The sequence below is a fragment of the Tinamus guttatus genome, unplaced genomic scaffold, assembly GCF_059628265.1.
Source record: "Tinamus guttatus ecotype Peru unplaced genomic scaffold, ASM5962826v1 Tinamus_guttatus_pri_ptg000071l, whole genome shotgun sequence".
NCBI lineage: Eukaryota > Metazoa > Chordata > Aves > Tinamiformes > Tinamidae > Tinamus > Tinamus guttatus.
Window position 1 is genome coordinate 408,183 of NW_028288605.1, and position 6,442 is coordinate 414,624.

The window sequence follows — 6,442 nt, forward strand, 5'->3', positions numbered from 1 at the left end:
AGTATTTCCCTAGTCTCTTTCCAAGGATACAAGTCAGAGTACGGCTCACAGTCCTCCACTGGTGGGGGGGATGCCATAGTCTGAGTTATTCCTGGCTTTCCCGCTTTCAAATTCTGCACTTTCTTGTGCTTATTCAGCCCTCTCTGCTGATATATATTACACAATAAACATCTAAAGACCACACACACACAGCAGGAACACAGTTTCTATCCAGTGGCACGACCTCACATAGCTGTGCGCTCCACTAGTGAGTTCCACTCTCTCAATTGCCAAAGCCCATCCTCGTCGCCAATTAGGTGCGAATGGGCCTGGGATTTGGCGATAATCACACAGAAGAAGGTGGCTACAACGAGCCTCTATTCAGGTGAAAGCACATTAAAGAAGCAAAGTATGAATAATTACTCTTGAGGTAATACTTGTCGGCAGGATACTGAGACTGAACATCCTCTCGAGTTGGCGGATTAGAGGGTTGCTGACAGGCTCCTAACTCGGCGGGCGTCCCCGCGGAGACAACGTAGGCCTCGGTGTTAGGAGTCTCGCCCCCCCTCTCTCCGCACTGTCTGTTTATGCCCGGTGCATCCTGCCACGTAGGGCCAGTACGTGCCAGCAGGCAGACTGGGGGGCGGACAAACTCCACCTTCAAACCTTCCCTCCTGGGTGCGCATGCCAGTAAGTGGTCCCAGCCGTCAGTCTGAGGCTCCTGCCTCTCTCATCTCCTTCCCTCTCGAGTGTTTGACCTTCAAATTAATTGAGGGGATGTTTGCAGCTATGTTGGCTACAAGCCCGGTCGAGCAACCGCCTTCAACTGCTTTTTGGAGGAGTCGGCTATGAGCCTGGCTGAGCAGCCGCCTCCGCGCTCCTTATCGCTCAGCCCAGGCGGGCAAACATCTTCTTTCTCAAGATCTGGATTCTATTTCGCACAACAGTTTTATGACTCTACAGATCATACAAATTTCCAGCTTTCAACTATACCTCGTGTCAGCATCAATATACAAAGGATACAACACATAATAGAGATGAACATAGCAAATAGAAATAATAGCCCTAATAACGGTTTCTGTCCTCACTTAAAGCATTACAATTCTCCAACCTCCACTTTAAAAGACAGATCAAATCCCCTGCACCTCCCCCCTGGCTGTTGTCAAGCCCTCAGCAAGGTAAGTCTCCTTGATCTCATTCGCCTTCTCTTCCCCGGCCCCCCTTTCTCCTTTTTTCAAGGCGATCTAACAAGTCCTGGACCCAACTGGGCCATTTCTCAGGCTCGCGGAGGGGTCCGGAAGCAGGTGCACAGACGGTGCAGGTGCTGCAGGCACAGGCGCGGGCGGGGGGGGGGTTTGAGGATGGATCTCCAAACACCAGCGGTTTTCGGTGGCGTGGTGGTCCCGGTCCTGAAGTGCTCGCAAAGGCTTTTACAGGTACACTGCTCGCAGGTTCGGGAGACTCACGATCCGTCGGTGGCCCTGTGATGTCCTTTGGGCGATGGGGGGACTTTCGTCGCTTTCGTCCGCTTTCGTCGGCCCGCTCTCTGAACTTGGTGACGTGGTAGCCACAAGCACCGCCGTTGCAGCAGCACGTTTGGCCTTCATTTCCTTTAATACCTGTCGTACCAACCGCCACTCAGTGGCTAATTTGACAGCATCTTTTGACCCCTTACTCACTTCTTCCCACAACTCTGACCCGATCTGGTCCCACGTGGGCATCTCAAAGGCCGCATTTCCTGAAGGGATCAAATCCCGCTCACGGGCCCATGTCAATAGTTTCTCGAGTAAGGCCTTATCATATTTAAATCCTCTCGTAGAAAGGATATGTTGGAGGAGCTTAACCACTGCTTCTTCCTCAGAGCTTAGCGTGGACCCCATCTCCTCCCCAGCCGCTCACCTGTCCTGGGTGAGATTCCAAATTCGTCTTTACGCCGGCGATTTTCCAGGCGCCGGGGCAGCGCCTGTTTCGGCTGGATCCTCCCGCACCCTCGGATACCGCCGCTGGTAAGCGCTCCTGGAAGCCTTCGGCGTGAGGGTCCCTGTTCGGGCGCCACTTGTCGACGTGGGGGTCTCGGACACCGCTCACACGATCAATGTGATCAAGCAGTGCCAGTTTATTTAGGGTTCCAATCGCGCTTATATGCAAGACTTCCCCGTGCACGCGAGCGCTTCTTTACAATCATTGGTTAAGACCCCGTGTCTACGCATCTAACTATACAGTGTGATAGGCTAACTAACAGAGGCTAACTAACAGTGCCCACGTGTCCTTACATTTAACAACTGCTCAGCTCATTAACTCCTTATCTGACTCTCAGCCGCACTCCTTATCTCTTAGTTAGCAGTCCTTCTGTCCTTATCTGGCTTGCTCACAACATGACCACTGCCCTTCAGAAATCCCACATGTGGGAACCGAGCTTGGGCTGGCATTCCGTCCCAGCCTATGGGTGGGCCTTGCACATTTGGTTGCTTTAGTATGATTTGGCCACACGGCCCTCCGGGGAACAGCAAGACCCTGTTAAGGCGATCAAAAAGAGCAGCGAACTCTCTTAGCTCAGAATGTGAGGATCGTTAGTGAAATCGCTGTTAATGTTGTTACTATGGGGACTGTTGCTTGTAGTTGGCTTAATGATTGTTTGGACCTGTTTGTGCGTTTTAATATCACGTTTCTTAACTGCTTTTTCACGCAATCCGAATCTGACACCTCAAGGCTGGCTTGTTTCCTGGGGTCACCTAATTTAAAGAAAAAGGGGGAAATGTGGAGGACAGGGACATGGGGGTGTCCTTGACCGGGCAAGGCCGAAACGAGAGGGAGGGGCTGAAAGGGGGAAATGTGGAGGACAGGGACATGGGGGTGTCCTTGACCGGGCAAGGCCGAAATGAGAGGGAGGGGCTGGCCCGTTGAGGCGCGCAGCTCTGAGGTAGCATAGCCGCCTCGAGATGTCAGTGTGGTTGTTACAGTTGGGCTCCTGGATACGGCTTAGCAACCTATGAAATGTTAGCGCGTCAATGCATGTAACCAATCACTGATGCTCTGCCAGAATGTTGCTATGCGAGTTGCCTATATATTGTGGTGTGTAACGTGGAATAAATGAAGTCATTTCCAGCTTCTATGAAGTTGTTGTCTGGCATTCCTGACCCGCTCCAAGTTGCAACAGATATTTTTATTCCAGATATCAACCTTTGGTGGTATGATTTTATTTGATGTACCTACTTTAAAAATAAAACATTTAATCACTTTGAATATTTAAGATAATGATATCCAGAATAGCACACATTTCAACTGAACTGTAATATATAGTGACGTGGTGACTGAGGCTGATGCTATTATGGTGATTTCCTTGACTACTACTTTCTGTGCAATTTATGAAGGTTTAATCTGTACCTAGATGAAAGACAGTATAATTTGAGATTCAATCCTGAAGATTTTCACATGAAAGTAAATAATGGGTCCTATTTGTTCATTCCTTTCAATCTGGTTATCCATCTTTGCACAACGGAAACAGGAATAAAATATGTGAACCCCGAGTAATATTTTTTTTTCTCTCCAAAAGGGTGATTCTTAGTCAGAAAGCTATTAAATTAAACATACAAACACAGGCTCTCAACAAGCAATGACTGCTTGCAGTTAGGCATATACCTAAATTTATCAGAACCCTCCTAGCTTATAACTGCGTGCACTATACTATATAAGATTTACAAATCTTTGCAGGGTGACAACAGATACTAGCTAACATGTTTCCAAGTTATAAGCTAATTAACAAGTTTCAAAGTCCAACACCAACATGGTACACTGCCTATAACAAATTTATGCGAACTTTATGTGTAGGAAGACAGGCACAAAACTCTGTAGCATTTTCTATAGTATTTGCCATGAAAACAGCTTAGTTTTTTGTTGTGGATAGATTACATTTTTTACAGCTGTATCATCAGAAATATCAATATTATCTTTCTGTGTATCTTGAATATAACTCATCTGTCTTAGAAACTAAAGGCTGAACTTTTCTTGGAAATTGATGGATTTAAAGAAAATTGTGATCAGAGAGATGGATTAGTCTTTTTGCATCTTTCATTCCCAATTCACAAGTCTTACCTAGTGACATCTTTTCTGTTATTCCCCTGAGATAGCCATTAGTAGGTATGATCTTGATCACCTGGGACTAATCATCATACTGAAATTGGTGGGCCTTATTTTGTATTCCTCACAAATTCAAATGCAGTAATTCACCTTTGCCCAGGCAAGTATCTCTGCAGTCAGGATGGTAACCTTTTTCTTTACAGCTTCTAAAAAGTATCATTAACTATTCATTAATAGCTCATGGACATTCCAAATTCTGTCTGTGAATACAAAGCTACACTAGCACTTTCTTCATACAAACAAAAGTTGGATACCCAAATGAGTTGCTGGATGATACCCATTGCTCTTGAAAACTCATGCATACATTTGAATATGTAAATATAAATCAAGTGCTTATTTTAAATGGCCTTTTTCAGGAATGTGAATTCAAGTATAGGATTTACTTCTCTATAGTAGGTAGTCACTGCATTTAGAATTAGCATAGTTAAAATGAAAATGTATATCATAATGTTTATATGAACTAATATTTTGGAGTATATTGAGAATATATTTGTAGAGGGATGGCTAGAGAGCCGCGTACATGGCTGCCCAGCAGGCCTGCTCAATTCCAGCCTTCAGGTTTCAGTGAAAGAACAAAGGGAGTGCTAACTAGGAGATAAGAAAGTAGACCAAGGTCAGAGGGAATAAAAGAGCTGTTGAACTAAAAGGATGAGCTAAACAAGTAAGGGGGGCTGTAAGGGTCTGAGTTAGATCATTGTCTACCAATTAGGAGCCTGTGTAATTACATCACTAATTGTTAAGAATCATATAAATGTACTGCATGAAAAGCTAATGAACGAAGTCAGTTCCAGCTTCTATGAAGTTGATGTCTGGCATTCCTGACCCGCTCCAAGCTGCAACATATATTCTAGTGTAAAAATTACTACAGTTTTTGCATAACAGTATTACAGTATTTCTCAGCCACCTTTAACCAGATAACTGCCTTAATCCTTTGAAAAACAAAACCAATTAATCCACAGCTTTGGTATCCATAGCAGAAAGTGAATTAACTATGCCAGAAAGTGTCTTTTCAAGCGCCCTCCATTTTACTTCAAGGGGAATTCCTTTGTTTAGTTTGAGTAGAGTTTTTATTTTTCATTTAGTAAAAATATTAAACTATTTCAGTAAGCACAAAAGTGAAAATAGGAGAACCTGAACACTTTCCTCACTGGTGACTATGATGATAATGGGTAATCTCAGGTTTCAAGAATGACCAAAGTGACTTCATGTGTCTTCATTCATCAGTCAATAAAATTGAAAAGTGCTTTTATGTAACCAGTTGCAATTGGACCAAAAAATCTCAACTCTCTCATAAGACTTGTACAGAGTAGGCTATTGGATTCAGTTTTGGAGGTGTTCAGAAAGCAGTAGGGCCTGAATGGGGAAAACAGTAAATGCAAGTTGAGGAGGGAGGGACTGGGTGGGAAAAATATGGAGGTAGGAAGATAAGGAGAGACTAAATTAATACAAAGCTAACTTTAGCACCAGCCTTTTGTTTTGATGTAATTTTTCTTCCTCGCATCTGAAGACCATAGGATACTAGGTAAAACTGCTGATACCGCACAAATCTCATAGGTACAAAGCCTGTAGGCTTCCATGATAAAAATATTGGTTCATGTTCCCACTACCCTTTGCAAATCAGAGGAAGATTGTGTGTAATTTTGACAGCACTCCACCTCCTTCCTTTCTTCGCTTTCTCTTCATCTTCCTCTCACCATGCACTTTCTGCCTTCAGCTAAGTACATTCATTTTTGTCTCCGTGAGAAACCTTTTTTTTTTTTTTTTTTTTTTAAGTTATGACTTATAGGAGAGTAGCTTGCACTAGCGCTCTGGCTGCTGTACCCGGCTCTGTTGCAGTAGCTGAGACTTTTGGTCTGCTTGGTCTGTTTACCTGGCTAAGCTATTGCTTCTGCTTTCACAGCACAGTCCCTAGCTTTCCATCTGCTGATCCTGTAGACTGCAACCATCTAAATAGGGCAAGAGCAATGTTTGTCTAGGATGTAGCCATGCTAAGATCTGTTGTTTTAGTCAGAATAAAATAGCTCTTTAATCTATAGGCATGGATTGAATCCTTACAAGGATACTCATTACCGAGGTTCCTGGGAGAGAAGGGTCAGGTCATGAGTATCTGATTGCTAGCAATTTCCTTAAGTCCTGGGAAACATGCTAGGTCAGTCATCAGAAATCTTTGGAGTATGAGTTGAGAAGTGCTAAGTGAAGTGGTTAATGTATTTGTTACCTTCAGTAGTTCTTACATCTGTATGATACAGGGTTCTGGTTGAGTCAGTTTCCTAAAGATTTTTTTTTAACTTAGTCCCAGCTTTTCCACATTGTCTAAATGTACCTT